This window comes from Schistocerca serialis, chromosome 3 (assembly GCF_023864345.2).
Source record: "Schistocerca serialis cubense isolate TAMUIC-IGC-003099 chromosome 3, iqSchSeri2.2, whole genome shotgun sequence".
NCBI classification, from domain to species: Eukaryota; Metazoa; Arthropoda; class Insecta; order Orthoptera; family Acrididae; genus Schistocerca; species Schistocerca serialis.
Genome location: NC_064640.1, coordinates 761,952,893 through 761,974,612, shown reverse-complemented (window position 1 = coordinate 761,974,612; position 21,720 = coordinate 761,952,893). Strand labels below are relative to the sequence as shown.

The 21,720-nt window shown below is 45.2% G+C and overlaps 1 protein-coding gene across 1 annotated transcript in view; it reads left to right on the top strand.

Moving 5' to 3' along the window:
- The first annotated feature begins 574 nt into the window (after window positions 1-574).
- LOC126471203 (organic cation transporter protein-like) overlaps window positions 575-21,720 on the top strand; it is a 342,130-nt gene continuing 320,984 nt past the window's right edge. Inside the window, exon 1 of the mRNA XM_050099316.1 lies at window positions 575-616. The gene's annotated coding sequence lies outside the window, so the exon portion shown is untranslated. The remainder of the gene's footprint in view (window positions 617-21,720) is intronic.

Below are 21,720 nucleotides of genomic sequence, written 5' to 3'. Positions count from 1 at the left end.
TTCCCAATGTATTTTTACTTTTACAACGGAGAGTGTACAGTTTAGAAACTTTCTGGTAAGTAAAAACCGGACGCCGAACCAGCACTCGAACCTGGGACCGTTGCCTTTTGCGGGCAAGTGCTCTACCGATTGAACTATTCGAGCTTTAATCACGACCTCCACTCCTCACAACCGTGCTTGCCCCAGCCCCTGTTCTATTACCTTTCAAGCTTGGAAGATAGAAGAAGAGACGCTGGTGGAAGTAAAGCTGAAAGGGCGGGCAATGAGACGTGTTTGGATAGTTCTGCCGTTAGAGCACCTGCCCGCGAAGGACGTCTGAGGTTCGACTTCCGGTCCGACACACAATTGTAATGTACCATGAAGATTATTTGTACAGCTTTGACGAATTTCCGAATCACAGCGACCTTCCTGAAAAATGGAAAAACGTGAGTGCATCTTTTTTGAAAGCAACAGTCGTGTCGTGGCAGCCCCGAAGACGGCAGCGTGACGTCTGCCGTGGCGTAACAAGATAGGAGGCAGCAGAGGGCGATTATGTGAGCGGGAGTGCAGTGGCAGTGGTCAGTGTTTGGTGGGAGCCGAGCGGCGGCGGATTCCACTGCACGCAGCGGCCGCAACAGTGAGTCGCCCCTCTCCACGCTAAATGTTACTTTCAGCTTCTTTTTTGTCGGAACATCGCTCTATAATGCGTACTTTCTAAATGCCTGAAAGTTTTGGGATGTATAATTCTGGAACCGTGTAAACTGCACATTTCTACGCGAGACCCAGTAAGTAATAGATACCGGCGTCCAGTTTGAAGTGTTCCTTGACTCCCGAAAGGCATTCGATGCAGTTCCACAGTGCCGCATAATGAACAAAATACGAGCGTACAGAATATCAGACCAACTGTGTGATTACATCTACTTCCACATCAATACTCCGCAAATCACCTGACAATGTGTGGCAGAGGTTACTTCTGGTATCACCAACTGATCTCGCCTTTCATGTTTCACTCTCTAATGGCAAGTGGGAAGAATGACTGTCGGTAAGCCTTTGTATTAGCTCTAATTAATCGTATTTTGTCATCTTGGCCATTTCGCGAGATATAACTGGGAGGAAGTAATATGTTTGTCTGCTCTTCTCGGAAAGTACTCTCTCAAAATTTCAATAGTAAACCTCTCCGTGATGCACAGCGTCTGTCTTGTAGCGTCTACCATTGGAATTTGTTGAGCTTCTCTGTAACACTCCTGCGCCGACAAAACGATCCCATGACGACCGCCCCGCTCCTCGTTGGATCTTTTCTTCTGTTAGATTGAAGAGTTCTTAGTAAACAAAACACACCCCATCATTCTTAACAGAGAGAAATTTTAAGAAGTAAAAGTAGTTTCGGGAGTGATACACAACCATTAGTGTTCACAGTATATACTGGGTGGTCCATTGATCGTGAACGGGCCAAATATCTCACGAAATAAGCGTCAAACGAAAAAACTACAAAGAACGGAACTTGTCTAGCTTGAAGGGGGAAACCAGTTGGCGCTATGGTTGGCCCGCTAGATAACGCTGCCATAGGTCAAACCGATATCAACTGGGTTTTTTAAAAATAGGAACCCCCATTTCTTATTACATATTCGTGTAGTACGTAAAGAAATATGAATGTTTTAGTTGGAGCACTTTTTTCGCTTTGTGATAGATGGCGCTGCAATAGTCACAAACATATGGCTCACAATTTTAGACAAACAGTTGGTAACAGGTATGTTTTGTAAATTAAAATACAGAACGTAGGTACGTTTGAACATTTTGTTTCGGTTGTTCCAGTGTGATACATGTACCTTTGTGAACTTATCATTTCTGAGAACGCATGCTGTTACAGCGTGATTTCCTGTAAATAGCACATTAATGCAATAAATGCTCAAAATGATGTCCGTCAACCTCAATGCATTTGGCAATACGTGTAACGAGATTCCTCTCAACAGCGAGAAGTTCGCCTTCCGTAATGTTCGCACATGCATTGAGAATGCGCTGACGCATGTTGTTAGGCGCTGTCGATGGATCACGATAGCAAATATCCTTCAACTTTCCCCACAGAAAGAAATCGGGGGACGTCAGATCCGGTGAACGTGCGGGCCATGGTATGGTGCTTCGACGACCAATCCATCTGTCATAAAATATGCTATTTAATACCGCTTCAACCGCACGCGACCGAGCGAGGTGGCGCAGTGGTTAGACAATGGACTCGCTTTCGGTAGGACGACGGTTCAATCCCGCGTCCGGCCATCCTGATTTAGGTTTTCCGTTTTTCCGTGGTTTCCCTAAATCGCTCCAGGCAAATGCCTTTCAAAGGTCACGGCCGACTTCCTTCCCCGTCCTTCCCTAATCCGATGAGACCGATGACCTCGCTGTCTGGTCTCCTTCCCCAAACAACCCAACCCCCAACCGCACGCGAGCTATGTGCCGGACATCCATCATGTTGGAAGGACATCGCCATTCTGTCACGCAGTGAAACATTTTGTAGTAACAACGGTAGAACATTACGTAGGAAATCAGCATACATTGTACTATTTAGATTGCCATCGATAAAATGGGTGCCAATTATCCTTCCTCCCATAATGCCGCATCATACATTAACCCGCCAACGTCGCTGATGTTCCACTTGTCGCAGCCATCGTGGATTTTCCGTTCACCAATAGTGCATATTATGCCGGTTTACGTTACCGCTGTTGGTGAATGACTCTTCGTCGCTAAATAGAACGCGTGCAAAAAATTTGCCAGCGTCCCGTAATTTCTCTTGTGCCCAGTGGCAGAACTGTACACGACGTTCAGAGTCGTCCCCATCCAATTCCTGGTGCATAGAAATATGGTACGGGTGCAATCGATGTTGATGTAGCATTCTCAACACAGACGTTTTTGAGATTCCCGTTCTCGCGCAACTTGTCTGCTACTGATGTGCTGATTAGCCGCGACAGCAGCTAAAACACCTACTTGGGCATCATCATTTGTTGCAGGTCGTGGTTGACGTTTCACATGTGGCTCAACACTTCCTGTTCTCTTAAATAACGTAACTATCCAGCGAACTGTCCGGACATTTGGATGATGTCGTCCAGGATACCGAGCAGCATACATAGCACACGCCCGTTGGGCATTTTGATCACAATAGCCATACATCAACACGATATCGACCTTTTCCGAAATTGGTAAACGGTCCATTTTAACACGGGTAATGTGTGACGAAGCAAATATCGTCCGCACTGGTGGAATATTACGTGATGCCACGTACGTAGACGTTTGTGGTTATTACAGCGCCATCTATCACAAAGCGAAAAAAGTGATCCAACTAAAACATTCATATTTCTCTACGTACCACGCGAATATATAATAAAAAATGGGGGTTCCTATTTTTAAAAAAACGCAGTTGATATCCGTTTGACCTACGGCAGCGACAGCTAGCGGGCCAACCATAGCGCCATCTGGTCCCCCCTTCAAGCTAGACGAGTTTCGTTCTTTGTAGTTTTTTCGTTTGATGCTTATTTCGTGAGATATTTGGCCCGGTCACTATCAATGGACCACCCTGTATAACGTCAGAAGTTCTATGAGGCCTTTCGCGGACTATGTTGCCGCTGTATCCTGAGAAGTCGGTGCACAAGTAAATTGTATCGAAGTGCAGGTAGACCTGTATAAACAAATGTAACGTGTATCTTACAATAAGGTAGAAAGACTCATTATTGAGTGAGTACACGATTGCAGAACAATCACTGGAAGCAATCACATCCATGAAATATCCAGGAGAACGCGTAGGTAGCTGTTTAAAGCGGAACGACCACATAAAACTGATCCCAGGTAAGGCAGATGCCAGACTAAGACTCAATGGAAAACTCCTCAGAAAGAGTACTCCACCCACGAGAGTGGTAGCTCACAAAATCCTCGTTCGACCAATACTTGAATGCTGCTCGTCAGCCCAGGATCCGTACCAGATAAGATTGATAGAGGAAATACAGAACATACAATGAAGAGCAGTGCGTTTCGTGACAGGGCCATTTAGCAATCGTGAAAGCGTAACTGAGATGCTCAGCCAGATCAAGTGGTGTGGTTTACTATCAAAATTCCAAGAGTGTACGTTCGTAGAAGATTCAAACGATATGTTCTCTCCTCCTACGTATATTTCTCGAAAAGATCACAAAGGTAAAGTTAGAGCGATTCGAGCTCACAGAGAGGCTTACCAACAAGCGTTCTTCCCTTGATCATTCGCGACTCGAATAGGAAAGGGGTAAGTGACAGCTGAAATAGGAACGGTATAAATGACAGTTGGAACAGGAAAGGAGTAAGTGATAGTCGTACACAAAGCACCCGTCGCCACAAGCCATAAAGTGACTTGCGGAGTATAGATGTGGATGAAGTTGTAAATATGTTATGTTTCCTTGTTGTTTGTCTACGCAGTCATGTGTTACTGTGGTCTGGAGAACCACGAAAGGTAGGCTCAAAAATCTCACCGGAATAGGTTTACTTCCTCCTCACACAATGGTCCTTCAGCTCATGGCGTGTGAGACAGTGTCTTAGGTGTAACTATTGACACCGCGGAGATTTTTTGTATTCAATCTACTACACGAGTGCATCGTCAAGAAGTTTTGGTCAGGGTCAAATACTGCTGGTGACAACTTGGTCCACCAGCAACATTCGAAACGGCTCGCTCCGAGTTGTGTTCCACCGCACAGGGCTGCGTCAGCAATTTCGGCAACGGAGGCGGGTCTCTTGTCAGTGGAGTGTCTTATACCTCCTCTCGCCATCCGCTTTATATTCCCCACGATTTCTTTCATTCACTATGTCTACAAATCTGCCATGTCCTTTTCAAAGGAACCATTTCGGCATCCGCCTTAAGAGATTTGGATAAACCACGACACAACCAGGTGCGAAAAGGACTACAATGGGGATTAGTTTCTCTAATATCCTCCACATCTCTAAAAGATGTATTTCACCTATCCTTACCTTCAGCGATGTAGTGTGAATGGCTGAAGCCCGTCGGTTTCACACTCTATAGACGTACTTGAACAACGTGTACTCAGTGTCGCTTTCTATATCCACAGCCGGCCGGTGTGGCCGAGCAGCTCTAGGCGCTTCAGTCTCGACCCGCGTGACCGCTACGGTCTCAGTTTCGAATCCTGCTTCGGGCATGGATGTGTGTGATGTCCTTAGGTTAGTTAGGTTTAAGGAGTTCTAAGTTCTAGGGGTCTGATGACCTGAGATGTTAAGTCTCATAGTGCTCAGAGCCATTTTCTATACCCACCATCACCCTCTCACTCGCGTCTTCCATTGGTTTATCAGATTCAGTACTCTCTCCAAGTCCCTACTTCATATGGATCGAGTTAACTCAAAGCCCAAAACTTCAGTGACTGCTCAACCCTTTCCCAAAGGTTACAGGATATACGAGTAAACCCCTTGAAAATGCACTCAGTTAGCCTCGGAGCGCTGTTCATAGTGTAAAACTGAAACCAGGCGGGCAAGTGATCCTCCAACAGTGAAATAAGTCGTAGAAATGAAGTGGTGGGTACATATCCGTAGAATGAATGGCACCACAGTACTAAGATGAGACGACGTGAGACAGAAAGGGCCTATCGCGTTCGTTTCAACGTGGACTCTCCAACGTGACTACAAGGAAAGGTGTACCACTCGCAGATACGCAGCATGGCGTAACAACAGGGGTCGTACAAAGATCCTAACTGTTCGGGGCCGAAGACGAGTGTTTTGCCTTGTCTATGAAAATCACTCTCAGTCCCGACAGGAATTACTGTTTACAGTGAATGTAATTCCACCTCAACCAGTTTCGCGCGGGGAACTGCATTCGATGGACATTTGGAGTCGAGTACCTAGCAAAACGCCACTGAAGACAGCGGCACATAAAGCTGCACGTCTTCGGTACGCGAAATAACACATAAACTGGACAGTAGTTGATTGGAGGGGTGTAGTAGGTCCGACCATACACGATTTTGCTCTTTGTAAGTGACAGAAGGCATCGAGTCGATGAACGGCCTAATGAGGTTAGCGTGAACATGAACTATCATGGTTATTTCAAGTGTGCACCTTTCTCCGACACCTACGTGTTGAATGTGCTGTGGATAGTCCTGACTTGCGAAAAAAACAGCATCTGTGTTCTCAGGGCTGCACTCATACGTTCCTGTATTGACGAACATTCAAGCACCTTATTGCATCTCGACTGACCCGTGAAATCAACCGATCATATTCCAATAGAATTTTATTTGCAACAGTGGGTGAAACGTTCGACTCTATTTCCCAGAAATTTGGTGGCCCTACAGATTCAACCGAATGTGGCACACCTGAAGAAAGTTCTGGGTTCTCTTCCTCAGCGCTAGATGCGATTTCACGAGGTATTAACGTGTTGCCTCCTGGGGCTGTCTAATTTCTTGTCCCGTTAGCTGATCTAGAAATACACGTTTTGACCAATTTAAAGTGGTGCTATCACGTAAAACCAGTTGCAGGGACAGATGGCAAACTTCGATTCACATGAAGAACCCTAACGAACTGAAAATGAGCCATGAAATTAACCAATTTCATGGGTCATTTTAATTAAAGTTCTTCATTAGAGTTCTTCATATGAATCAAAGTTTTCCTTCTGCCTTACATAACTTTCGCTAGGTCTGAGTCACACGCAGAAAATTTGCCAGTTTGCAGAATGGCCTCGCGGTTTAAGGACTGCGGCAAACTGTTTGCTGGCAAAATGTCTGCTTTAAATGTCGACTTTCAGGAGCAGTTAGCGTTATTACTTATTTTGGTGCTTATCGATGCACGGACGCAGGATAAGGAGCAAAATGGAGAGGTCCCTGAACGGGTACTCCCTCTTTGTTGAACTGAGATTAGCTTTGGAACGAAACTTGTTTTATCAGTGTGATACGTCGTGTTGAATATCACATTTAGTTACTATTTGAAATTATATGTATTTTAGCAGTGATTGTAGCGCGCGACAGGCTTTTAATGGGATAGAAGAGGTATCTGGTGACGTATGTCGTGTCACGATACACACAACACTTGAAACCATCACCAGAGCCTCAGTACAGATATGCTTAAATGACGTCATTTTCCTCTTTATGATATTGTGATTAGTTGGTTGAACATAGGAGATAAAAATTAAAGGGAAATGACACTGGTGGGCAAAACGCACGGACGAAAGTAACTTTCGCATGATTTGTCACCGCCTAGAAAAACAGCTCGATGAAACTTGAACCATACATAGAAAGAATTGCTACAGTGTATTGTATTGTGTATTAAACTGGGGACCTAGAAAAACGACAGAGAGGCTTCGTCCAGCCGTAGCCCTCAGTGGATCACAACCCGATAACAGGCTACGGCAGTCCACCCACCCCACCGCCGCCCCACACTGAACCGAGGGTTATTGTGCCCCGCCCCCCCCCACCCCCACCCCCACCCCCGGGAACGTCTCATACCAGACGAGTGTAGCCCCAAATGTTTGCGTGGTAGAATAATACGCGTATTTGGAGACGGTGTTTGCGCAGCAGTCGCCGATATAGTGTAACTGAGGCAGAATAAGGGGAACCAGCCGGCATTCGCCGAGGCAGATGGAAAACCGCCTTAAAAACCATCCACAGGCTGGCCGGCGCACCAGACCTCGACACTAATCCGCCGGGCGGACTCGTGCCGGGGACCGGCACGCCTTCCCGCTAGAGAAGCAGCGGATTAGACCGCGCGGCTAGCCAAGCGGACAGATTGCTACAGTACAGTACAGCTGATAACTGAAAGAAATACGCAATGAGACTAACAGAAATGACACTTTCATCCAAAGACAATAATCACACTCGAGTCACTGCCATATATGATGGTCCCCTGGACATTAAAAACGGGTGGCGCGGTTCTTAATAGGGTGTGTGATCACGACGGACGGCAACGCATGCTCTGAAACGTGGTCCCATGCCGGCCACAAGGTTCGTAATGACTTCTCACCAGAACTCGACTGACAATAGCTGTATGGTCGCTGGCGCATGCAGACGTGCCGCACTACGTCTCCCCAAAGCATCCCATGTTTGCTCGATGGGATTTAAGTCGAAGGAACGGGCAGATCGTTTCATTCGCCGAGAATCTTCTCGTTCCAAGAGCTCCTTCACCTGCGCAGGTCGCGCATTGCCATCCGTAAAAATTAAGTCTGGGCCAAAAGCACACTCTTGAAAAGGCGCACATGGGGAAGGAGTGGAGTGTCACAATAACATTGACCAGTGAGTTTACACTCTTCAATGATTTGGAGGTCAGAACACCAATGCAACATTATGGCTCTCCTCGCTATAATTCCTGGGCCACCAAAACGATCATGTTCGACAATGTCCCTGAGTGCATTATTTCTTCCCACATCTCGGCATTTGAACCATTTTTGAACTTTGTCGTCGACGGGACGTTTAAACCTTATATTGTATTCATTCCTTTATTTCCCGACATTGCCCATTGAATGCAAGTGCCTCACAGAGATAAATGGTTGCAGTTGATTAAATTTGCGGATAATCCGGTGTACTGATGTGGATCGTCGTGATAACACGTAAAAACGTCCTTCATCAAAGTACGTTGTTCTCCTTGTAAAGACGAGAAAATATTTTCTGGCGTGACTTGTACGATTCACTTATCCCATACACAGCACAAATGTTTTCACCTGCCTTCAGCTGCCCCTGTGGCCGAGCGGTTCTAGGAGCTTCAGTCCGGAACCGCGCTGCTACTACGGTCGCAGGTTCGAATCCTGCCTCGGGCATTGATGTGTGTGTTGTCCTTATGTTAGATAGGTTTAGGTAATTCTAAGTCTAGGGGGCTGATGACCTCAGATGTTAAGCCCCATAGTGCTTAGACACATTTGAACCATTTTCAGCTGCCTTCGTTGCCTGTACCCCTTTATTAATGCAAAGAGAACAAAATTTCACATATATTGTACCCTGTTTTTGTTTCACACCCTGTTTTCTAAAGCTTAAACAACATTTCACCTAACCTTTAACCATGCAACATTCAACAAATCATCAGAAGATTAATTATATAACCTCAAACAAAAAATGACGATTGATGAATGTACTTATAGCAACCTACGTGACAACATGCCCAACAAAACCTCCACGAACTGATGTACCAACCTAGTTCTTCAGGTTAATTTTACTCAAAATGTTAGGTTACATACTTTACGTCACGTGCTACATAAGCAGCAGTCACAATGCTGTTTTATACGCAATTATATCGAACGAAACGCAGTTTTCAGAAAAATAAATGGTGGACTCCACTCAGTATCTCAGCATTGAGTTTATTCTGTGTGAAGTGCACCACACTACACCACGAGCACTTCAACAAGAGATCAAGTGGAAAGCAACACCTCCTGTACGAACTTCTGAACCCTATAATGTTGCAATTTCGTGGAGTTCGACATTATGTGAGTTTACTTTAGTGATAACAAAATCATGTCGAAAGTATGCATTCGGTAGCCATGGCAGTTAATGAATGGTGACGCGGTCGACCAAGGAAATGAATATACTGAACAGACTACCCTAATGCACTTCCAGGGAGGTGAAATTGTCTCCAGTGTGGCACATCCTATGTGGCGAGAAAACTGTGAGCAAGCCATGTGTGGAGTTGAGGGGTGAGCGCCCATTTAGCCACTATTGAGTACGGTTGTGTGCGGAGCTCGCTGCGAATCTGCGAGTGGGACAAGCAGTCGGTCGTGTGTCGCTGTAACTTGTGAGTACAACAGAACCATTCAGCCATGGAAGCTCAGATTAGAAACTCTACGTTAAAGTTTTTGTTCCTGTTCGGATATGAAAGACCGAACGTGTTCGAAATCATCGACTGGTTATTCGAAAGATAGGTTTGCAAGATGATGACATTTACGGTTTTACATATGATTTCCTTGGTAATTCAGTATACGTGAAAGTCCAAACGTTGGACATGTACCAGGATTATGAACAAGACAGGCGTTTCTACGAACTTTCTTTATTCGAATGGCGAATCTGGGCCAATTGCGATCAGCTGTGTTGCGTTTGGGTTTCGATATGTGCGCGCGTTCAACCTCCTTTTGAACTGATGTTCGATCTAATCAGACAATCGTTAACTCCTTATGGCGCGGGTCTGGAGATTACTGGTGACAGATGGACAGGCAATAAACCTTTCAATGTAGACAATAGTGTGCGAAATGTTGGAGTTGATCTTACTAAGCATATCCCGTCTTATATGACCGTTCGAAGCTTCAAAGCCTTAGTTTCTTACATGTATAGGGTGCAGCTCCACGGGTCATCTCAAGGCTAACTGCCCCGTGTAAAATCTTTAAGGAAGGATAATCAGGTGCTACTATCCGCTGAAGATAGACGAAATCAGGAAAGCCCGATGTATAGGCAAACGTTACCGGCCCCTTAAAGGAAAACTGGAATCGGAGGGATCGGACTCACGAAGTTGGGGAGAAACTGCAGAGAATCAGGATTCAGCTCGACGTAGAATGTTGACAAATATACAGAGTCCAGCGGTCAATTCACCATGTCCGCATCAGGTCTCGCACCCAGACCTTAGACGGTAGCAAGGCACCTGCAAAGGAAACTAAATGTTTGTCAAACATTCCGAGGTTCCAAAAGCCCACAATTCCGGTGGTATTCAAGTGTTATCAGCACATAGTGAGATGCTAACTGACGAGGACAAAAACCTTAAATTAATAGAAAAATTCCAAAACCAAGCTTCCGGTGGAGCCTACCCAAACAAGTAGACTAAACAAACGAAATGGCTAACTAGAACACAAAGCAAGAAGAGGGTACTGGAGTTAGAACGAAAACGGGCACGCACGAGAGAAATCTTTAAGAAATTTCAGACAGGCTAAAAGGCACCAGATGAGGTAATTTCGGTAACGGTTGCCATTCAGGATGGAAAGTCAGTATGCAACTGGACAATCAGACTAAGGAAATCACGGTAGCATCTTACCCGTATACTCCCAATTCGATCATATCTTGGTCGGAGGATACCGAACAACAGTGAATGTAATACTTAAAAGTTGGCTGTGGTAAATATCTCTCGGATAAGCTCGGTGATAAAATTACAATGTTCGAAAGACTATCTTTATGCAGCTAATAGAAATTCTCATATTACAAGAGGCTGTAACAACTAAAGTAGCGGATATCACAGATATGATGACATTATAAATATCGGGAATGAAGGAGGAACTGCAGCTTTATTCAGAGAAGGTAGTCAGTGCAGGGCGCAAGCCATTTCAGAAACTGTTGGGGCATAACAGTCCAACTACATGACATAATTTAAATTAACGTATATGTGTCGCCAGGGGCTAATGAAACGCGGAACAGAAATGACTTCTATCGAAATGGGACAGTTGAACCATTAACGAACGTTAGGGCTGCCACCAACCTAGCAGGAGATTTTAATTGTGTGTTACGCTACAAAGACCAGACAACTAATTTTGATTTGTATCAAGGGCTACAAACTTTAGTGAATTAGAATTAAAAGACGCGTGGACCTACTTGAAACCATAACTTACCGGCTGTACATAATTATGTTAGCAGTACATCAGCAGATAGATTAGATAGAGCCTATGTTAATAAAGAATTCCTATGCAGTTTCTTTGACTGTGGGATATGGCCTATAAACTTCTCCGATCATTGCACGTTCCATGTGTCATTCACATATAACCTACAAAAACCTTCTCGTGGCCGTGGGCTATGGTAAATTAATGTGTCGTTCAGAATGAGATTTTCACTCTGCAGCGGAGTGTGCGCTGATATGAAACTTCCTGGCAGATTAAAACTGTGTGCCGGACTGAGACTCGAACTCGGGACCTTTGCCTTTCGTGGGCAAGTTCAAATGGTTCAAATGGCTCTGAGCACTATGGGACTTAACATCTATGGTCATCAGTCCCCTAGAACTCAGAACTACTTAAACCTAACTAACCTAAGGACATCACACAACACCCAGTCATCACGAGGCAGAGAAAATCCCTGACCCCGCCGGGAATCGAACCCGGGACGTGGGCAAGTGCTCTACCATCTGAGCTACCCAAGCTTCACTCAGTACCCGTCCTCACAGCTTTAATTCCGCCGGTACTTCGTCTCCTACCTTCCGAACTTCAGAGAAGCTCTCCTGTGAACCTTGCAGAACTAGCAGTCCTGGAAGAAAGGATATTGCGGAGACATGGCTTTGCCACATCCTGGGGGATGTTTCCAGAATGAAATTTTCACTCTGCAGCGGAGTGTGCGCTGATATGAAACTTCCTGGCGGATTAAAACTTTGTACCGGACCGAGACTCGAACTCGGGACATTTGCCTTTCGCGGTCAAGTGCTCCTTGCCCGTGAAAGGCAAAGGTCCCGAGTTCGAGTCTCGGTCCGGCACACAGGTTTAATCTGCAGGAAGTTTTTTTTACCGTGTCGTTATTGCTGGAAGCCGAATTGAAACGACGGCTACGGAGATGTATACGGGTGAATATATGTGCAAGTGTTGAGCAACTGAGCGCTCAAATGAACCAAGGGGCTACCGACAGCATTCATCGACCGTTGCTGCGTATGCGCCACCGCAGCAGGCACTGTCTTCATGCATCCATCATGACTGCCGTTCATGGGCGACGAAGGCTGGAATTTGGACTCCAGTACCACAACTGGACGTCCACTGAGTGGCGACAGGTGGCCTTTTCAGACGGATTACATTTTATGCCCCATCGGACAGATGACCGTTGACGTGTACAGTTTGAAATTTCTGAAAGCAAACACCCTGCAACAATGGAGGATGTGTTATGGTCTGGGGAATGTTTTCGTCGAGTTCTCTGGATGATCTCGTCATTCAACAAGGCACAATAGATCATGAAGGTGGTATCTGTTCCCTAAATAACAGATACCATTGATGACCATGCAGCTTCTCTAGAATGAAATGATAATTAAATCTAAACCCTTAGCTGCCGACAGGTGTTGTTGATATACATCAATGGGGACAGTTGAAATTGTGTCCCCCGACCGGGACCCGAACCCGGGATCTCCTGCTTACATGGCAGACGCTCAATCCATCTTTCTTTTTTTTTTTTTTAAATCTCGTTTTGTTCGTTGTTGGTCGTTGTATTTGTTCGGGGCGGACGTCCCATGACGCTTGTTCTAGTTCATCGTTGATCGATTCACTTAGTTTTTTTACAGAGGGCAGATAACACTCTGACCGAACACGCTGAGCTACCGTGCCAGCCCCATCTGAGCCACCGAGGGCACAGACGATAGTGCGACTGCAGGGACTTATCCCTTGCACGCTTCCAGTGAGACCCACATTCCCAACTGTCCACAACCTACATTCGTAGTGTTCCTAATAGATATTTGCCCATTCACTCATTACTCGCGCCAGACTAAGCTGACGAGTCCCGTAAGAGTTCGGACAAAGCGTGCGCATTCGCACAGAAGAAGGTCAATGGCCGGGTAGCCTTTAACTACATGAAGATGGTATCTGTTCCCGAAACAACAGATACCATTGATGATCATATAGCTTCTCTAAAATGAAATGATAATTAAATCGAAACCCTTAGCTGCCGATAGGTGCTGCTGATATACATCAATGGGGACAGCTGAAAATGTGTGCCCCGACCGGGACTCGAACCCGTGCTTACGTGCAGACGCTCTATCCATCTGAGCCACCGAAGGCTACCCGGCCATTGACCTCCTTCTGTGCAAATGCGCAAGTTTTGCCCGAACTCATACGGGACTCGTCAGCTTAGTCTGGCGCGAGTAATGAGTGAATGGGAAAATATCTATTAGAAACACAACGAATGTAGGTTGTGGACAGCTAGGAATGTGGGTCTCACGTGAAGCGTGCAAGGGATAAGTCCCTGCAGTCGCACTATCCTCTGTGCCCTCGGTGGCTCAGATGGATAGAGCGTCTGCCATGTTAGCAGGAGATCCCGGGTCGAGTCCCGGTCGGTGCACACATTCTCAGCTGTCCCCATTGATGTGTATCAACAACACCTGTCGGCAGCTAAGGGTTTCGATTTAATGATCATTTCACAATAGATCAACAGAAGTATACATCTATCCTTGGCGACCATGTCCAGACCTACATATAGGTTTTTATATCCTCTGCATTATGATATCTACCAACAGGACAATGCAACGTGTCGCACAGCTGCCAGTGAACGTACGTTGTTTGAAGAGCACCAGGATGAGTTTACCATTCTTCCCTAGTCATGTAACTCCAACTCTAACTAACCCAATCGAGAATCTGTAGGTGGACCATGGATCCTCAACCGAGAAACCTAGCGCTGGTGGCCACGGCACTGGAGCCGGCACGGCTCCACACCTTCCAGAACCTCACTGACTCTCTTCCTGCACGTCCCGCAGCGGGTCCCTGTTGCAAAAGGTGGTTATTCAGGCTTTTGACAGGTGGTCACATTAATGTGACAGGACAGTGTACAATATGCGAAAGGCCAGGCATATTGACAAAAACAAATGGTTGCATATTATTTCTCCCGCCTGCAAAGTCTTTAAAAACAATCAGAAGTCCTTTCGGTAACATAATCAAATTGAAACTCTTTAAATCGTCAATAACCGCAGTAGTCCGGGAACGCCTGGACTTGCTGTGTACGCGAGACTGAGACAAGGACGAAATTACGGAGGAACGTACGTCATTATGTCATGTAATAATAGAGACACGCAGGGGGAAACAGAATAATAACCACGCTGGGAGACGGCTAAGGAGACGAACACGCTACCCAGACCGTAATAAGACAATTCGTGGCAAACTACACTACTGGCCATTAAAATTGCTACACCAAGAAGAAATGCAGATGTTAAACGGGTATTCGTTGGACAAATATATTATACTAGAACTGACATGTGATTACATTTTCACGCAATTTGGGTGGATAGATCCTGAGAAATCAGTACCCAGAACAACCACCTCTGGCCGTAATAACGGCCTTGATACACCTGGGCATTGAGTCAAATAGAGCTTGGATGGCGTGTACAGGTACAGCTGCCCATGCAGCTTCAACACGCTACCACAGTTCATGAAGAATAGTGACTGGCGTACTGTGACGAACCAGTTGCTCGGCCACCATTGACCAGACGTTTTCAATTGATGAGAGATCTGGAGAATATGCTGGCCAGGGCAGCAGTCGAAAATTTTCTGTATCCAGAAAGGGCCGTACAGGACCTGCAACATGCGGTCGTGCATTATCCTGCAGAAATGTAGGGTTTCGCAGGGATCGAATGAAGGGTAGAGCCACGGGTCATAACACATCTGAAATGTAACGTCCACTGCTCAAAGTGCCGTCAATGCTAACAAGAGGTGACCGAGACGTGTAACCAATGGCATCCCATACCATCGCACAGGGTGATACGCCAGTACGGCGATGACGAATACACGCTTCCAATGTGCGTTCACCGCGATGTTGCCAAACACGGATGCGACCATCACGATGCTGTAAGCAGAACCTGGATTCATCCGAAAAAATGACGTTTTGCTATTCGTGCACCCAGGTTCGTCGTTGAGTACACCATCGCAGGCGCTCCTGTCTGTGCTGCAGCGACAAGGGTAACCGCAGGCATGGTCTACGAGCTGATAGTCCATGCTGCTGCAAACGTCGTCGAACTGTTCGTGCAGATGGTTGTTGTCTTGCAAACGTCCCAATCTATTGGCTCAGGGAACGAGACGTGGCTGCACGATCCGTTACAGCCATACGGATAAGATGCCTGTAATCTCGACTGCTAGTGATACGAGGCCGTTGGGACCCAGCATGGCGTTCCGTATTACCCTCCTGAACACAACGATTCCATATTCTGCTAAAAGTCATTGGATCTCGACCAACGCGAGCAGCAATGTCGCCATATGATAAACCGCAATCGCGATAGGAAAAAAAAAGGGGGGGGGGGCTCTGAGCACTATGGGACTTAACTTCTGAGGTCATCAGTCGCCTAGAACTTAGAGCTAATTAAACCTAACTAACCTAAGTACATCACACACATCCATGCCCGAGGCAGGTTTCGAACCTGCGACCGTACGATCGCGCGGTTCCAGACTGTAGCGCCTAGAACCGCTCGGCCACCCCGGCCTGCGCGATAGGCTACAATACGACCTTTATCAAAGTCGGAAACGTGATGGTACGCATTTCTCCTCCTTACACGAGGCATCACAACAATGTTTCACCAGGCAACGCCGGTCAACTGCTGTTTGTGTATGAGCAATCGGTTGGAAAATTTCCTCATGTCAGCACGTTGTAGGTGTCGTCACCGGCGCCAACCTTGTGTGAATGCTCTGAAAAGTTAATCACTTGCATATCACAGCATCTTCTTCCTATCGTTTAAGTTTCGCGTCTGTAGCACGTCAACTTCAAGGTGTAGCAGTTTTAATGGCCAGTAGTGTATTATAGGGACCATATAGAGTGGCAGTTGAGGAACTTTTAACACACATTATGTGGTGTCACCGCCAGACACCACACTTGCTAGGTAGTAGCCTTTAAATCGGCCGCGGTCCGCTAGTATACGTCGGACCCGCGTGTCGCCACTATCAGTGATTGCAGACCGAGTGCCGCCACACGGCAGGTCTAGAGAGACGTCCTAGCACTCGCCCCAGTTGTACAGCCGACTTTGCTAGCGATGGTTCACTGACAAATTACGCTCTCATTTGCCGAGACGATAGTTATCATAGCCTTCAGCTACGTCATTTGCTACGACCTAGCAAGGCGCCATTATCATTTGCTATTTATCTTGTGATGCATGTACCGTCAGACCGATGTTCACTAATTATGGATTAAAGTTAAGTATTCCAGAAGTTACGTACCTTTTTTGCTAGTCTCTATTCCTTTAACTGTTCCAGACCTCGCGCCAGCCTGCGTGAGCTTAAACGCGTGCCTTTCGGCTACCTCCTAGTGGCTTGGCTGTCTTGCCAAGTCACAACACATTAAGACAGGAATAAGTGAGGAAGACAGTGCCGACCTGTTCGAAAAAAATACTAATGATTTAAGAAAAATGATAATTAACGACGCTCCAAAGAAATAGTCAGCTGGTCCCGACGGACTCCTGGTAGAGTTTTACTTATGTGGAACATAACGAGGAATGAACTAAATTAAATGTATAGTGACCTACTAACTATCCAGTCATTACCTGCTAAATTCATGGAGGGGATGTTTGTGCTCATTCCCAAACAAACGAGCAGCAAGAAGATTCATGATTTAAGACCACTCAATTTACTTAAAGCTTATATTAAAATCCTAAGTCAAGTTCTAAATAGCATGGATCAATGAAAGCTATCTTTCATTAGCGTTTATAGACTTTGGTAAAGCCTTCCATAAAATCAATCACGATTTTTTAATAAGAATCACGCAGTAAATAGGTTTCAACGAATACTTCTTAAAAGCTATACGCAAATACCGAGGTGGTATTTTTTCAAGAATTAAGATCAATGGGCAACTAACTGAGGCATTTCCAGTTTAACAGTCCAAACGCCAAGGATGGCATTGTATGCAATGACAGCTGAGCCATTGCCTTCGGCACTGGTATAGAAACTGTAATGCCTTCAGATTTTCAGTATTCAGTGTGTTACGGTTATGTTGACGACATAACCATTAATTTCTAATAGTGCAACGTGTGGTTCGCAAATATTCATGTACTTGTATGCAAAACTCAAACTACCGAAATCCAAAATTATGCATGTCGGACCTCACAACAGTGCAATAGTTGCTCACTGGCTAGACATAACTCAAGACAGACTCTAGTTCGGATTATGTTTGAGAGCGCAACACAGGTAATTGAACACACCGAAATGGGAGCAAAAACTTAATAACATCAGGGCCTTGCTGAAGGAATACAATATATGATCGTTAGTTCAATTTGTAAAGGCATTGATGCATTGATCATTTGCACCCCCCCCCCCCCCCCCAATAACCATGGACCTTGCCGTTGGTAGGGAGGCTTGCGTGCCTCAGCGATACAGATAGCCGTACCGTAGGTGCAACCACAACGGAGGGGTATCTGTTGAGAGGCCAGACAACAAGCGTGTGGTTCCTGAAGACGGGCAGCAGCCTTTTCAGTAGTTGTTAGTTGTAGGGGCAACAGTCTGGATGATTGACTGATCTGGCCTTGTAACACTAACCAAAACAGCCTTGCTGTGCTGGTACTGTGAACGGCTGAAAGCAAGGGGAAACTACGGCCGTAATTTCTCCCGAGGACATGCAGCTTTACTGTATGGTTAAATGATGATGGCGTCCTCTTGGGTAAAACATTCCGGAGGTAAAATAGTCCCCATTTGGATCTCCGGGCGGGGACTACTGAAGAGGATGTCGTTATCAGGTGAAAGAAAAATGGCGTTCTACGGATCGGAGCGTGGAATGTCAGATCCCTTAATCGGGCAGGTAGGTTAGAAAATTTAAAAAGGGAAATGGATAGGTTGAAGTTAGATATAGTGGGAATTAATGAAGTTCGGTGGCAAGAGGAACAAGACTTCTGGTCAGGTGACTACAGGGTTATAAACACAAAATCAAATAGGGGTAATGCAGGAGTAGGTTTAATAATGAATAGGAAAATAGGAATGCGGGTAAGCTACTACAAACAGCATAGTGAACGCATTATTGTGGCCGAGATAGATACGAAGCCCACGTCTACCACAGTAGTACAAGTTTATATGCCTACTAGCTCTGCAGATGACGAAGAAATTGAAGAAATGTGTGATGAAATAAAAGAAATTATTCAGATAGTGAAGGGAGATGAAAATTTAATAGTCATGGGTGACTGGAATTCGTCAGTAGGAAAAGGGAGAGAAGGACTCTGACCACAATCTATTGGTTATGAACTGTAGATTAAAACTGAAGAAACTGCAAAAAGGTGGGAATTTAAGGAGATGGGACCTGGATAAACTGACTAAACCAGAGGTTGTACAGAGTTTCAGGGGAGAGCATAAGGGAACAATTGGCAAGAATGGGCGAAAGAAATACAGTAGAAGAAGAATGGGTAGCTTTGAGGGATGAAGTGGTGAAAGCAGCAGAGGATCAAGTGGGTAAAAAGACGAGGGCTAGTAGAAATCCTTGGGTAACAGAAGAAATATTGAATTTAATTGATGAAAGGAGAAAATATAAAAATGCAGTAAACGAAGCAGGCAAAAAGGAATATAAACGTCTCAAAAATGAGATCGACAGGAAGTGCAAAATGGCTAAGCAGGGATGGCTAGAGGACAAATGTAAGGATGTAGAGGCTTATCTCACTAGGGGTAATATAGATACTGCCTACAGGAAAGTTAAAGAGACCTTTGGAGAAAAGAGAACCACTTGTATGAATATCAAGAGCTCAGATGGAAACCCAGTTCTAAGCAAAGAAGGGAAAGCAGAAAGGTGGAAGGAGTATATAGAGGGACTATACAAGGGCGATGTACTTGAGGACAATATTATGGAAATGGAAGAGGATGTAGATCAAGATGAAATGGGAGATATGATACTGCGTGAAGAGTTTGACAGAGCACTGAAAGACCTGAGTCGCAACAAAGCTCCGGGAGTAGACAACATTCCATTAGAACTACTGACAGCCTTGGGAGAGCCAGTCCTGACAAAACTCTACCATCTGGTGAGCAAGATGTATGAGACAGGCGAAATACCCTCCGACTTCAAGAAGAATATAATAATTCCAATCTCAAAGAAAGCAGGTGTTGACAGATGTGAAAATTACCGAACTATCAGTTTAATAAGTCACGGCTGCAAAATACTAACACGAATTCTATACAGACGAATGGAAAAACTGGTAGAAGCCGACCTCGGGGAAGATCAGTTTGGATTCCGTAGAAATATCGGAACATGTGAGGCAATACTGACCCTACGACTTATCTTAGAAGCTAGATTAAGGAAAGGCAAACCTACGTTCCTCGCATTTGTAGACTTAGAGAAAGCTTTTGGCAATGTTGACTGGAATACTCTCTTCCAAATTCTGAAGGTGGCAGGGGTAAAATACAGGGAGCGAAAAGCTATTTACAATTTGTACAGAAACCAGACGGCAGTTGTAAGAGTTGAGGGACATGAAAGGGAAGCAGTGGTTGGGAAGGGAGTGAGACAGGGTTGTAGCCTCTCCCCGATGTTATTCAATCTCTATATTGAGCAAGCAGTGAAGGAAACAAAAGAAAAATTCGGAGTAGGTATTACAATCCATGGAGAAGAAATAAAAACTTTGAGGTTCGCCGATGACATTGTAATTCTGTCAGAGACAGCATAGGACTTGGAAGAGCAGTTGAACGGAATGGATAGTGTCTTGAAAGGAGGATATAAGATGAAAACCAACAAAAGCAAAACGAGGATAATGGAATGTAGTCGAATTAAGTCAGGTGATGTTGAGGGTATTAGATTAGGAAATGAGACACTTAAAGTAGTAAAGTAGTTTTGCTATTTGGGGAGCAAAATAACTGATGATGGTCGAAGTAGAGAGGATATAAAATGTAGACTGGCAATGGCGAGGAAAGCATTTCTGAAGGAGAGAAATTTGTTAACATCGAGTATAGGTTTAAGTGTCAGGAAGTCGTTTCTGAAAGTATTTGTATGGAGTGTAGCCATGTATGGAAGTGAAACATGGACGATAAATAGTTTGGACAAGAAAAGAATAGAAGCTTTCGAAATGTGGTGCTACAGAAGAATGCTGAAGATAAGATGGGTAGATCACATAACTAATGAGGAAGTATTGAATAGGATTGGTGAGATGAGAAGTTTGTGGCACAACTTGACTAGAAGAAGGGATCGGTTGGTAGGACATGTTCTGAGGCATCAAGGGATCACCAGTTTAGTATTGGAGGGCAGCGTGGAGGGTAAAAATCGTAGAGGGAGACCAAGAGATGAATACACTAAGCAGATTCAGAAGGATGTAGGTTGCAGTAGGTACTGGGAGATGAAGAAGCTTGCACTGGATAGAGTAGCATGGAGAGCTGCATCAAACCAGTATCAGGACTGAAGACCACAACAACAAACAACAACATGTTTTGCACAATATATCATGTCGCAGCAGACTTGTCGATAACGCACATGACGGTGCAAAAAATACTAGCTGCAGAGTGTTGGCCTGTACAGAAAGAAAATATTTTGAAAGTACCATCCCATATGGTGACTTTGCAGAGAGATAAGGGAGGACTAGCAACTAAAGATGTTAAATCCAGATGCGACGCTCTGCTCCTAACTCGAGCTTTCAAAATAATATGTTGGGCACTACAAAACTATCAATCGTCTTGTTAGTCCCTGAAGACAGCAACGCTTCCATTAATGTAGCACACATTGATGCCAGCCTAAACTAAGTCCGAAAGTGCTATATATGAGGTGTGCCCAATCGAAAAGGAGACCTTTGCTTTAGAGGCATAATTTGTAATCAAAGTGGGTGGCTATGTTTACAGAGAGATGGTGTGGTGGTATTTCCAGTTGCACAAGCGGAGTTGACGGCTTCGCAGAAATTTTTTTCATTTCTGAAGAGTTGTTTCGGCAGTTCGTTGGATGGTGGATCCCTCCCAATCAGCACAAAGAGCGGTTTCTTCTCGCGGAAGCGTAGCATGCTTCACAAATTTATCGCAAGATGGTAGAGGCGTATGGAGAACAGTGTCTCATACGATGCCCAATGGTTCAGTGGTGTCAGCGTTATGAGGCGTTATCTGTGGCCAAGAGGACCCCCGAGCTCCACCAGAAATTTCGATGGGAGGTCCTGGAAGGTGTTTCTTACAGCCCCGATATTTTCCCAGGTGACTCGCATATCTTCGGCCCCCTTAAAACAATCTCTGAAACGCCTGAGATTCACGTGAGACAA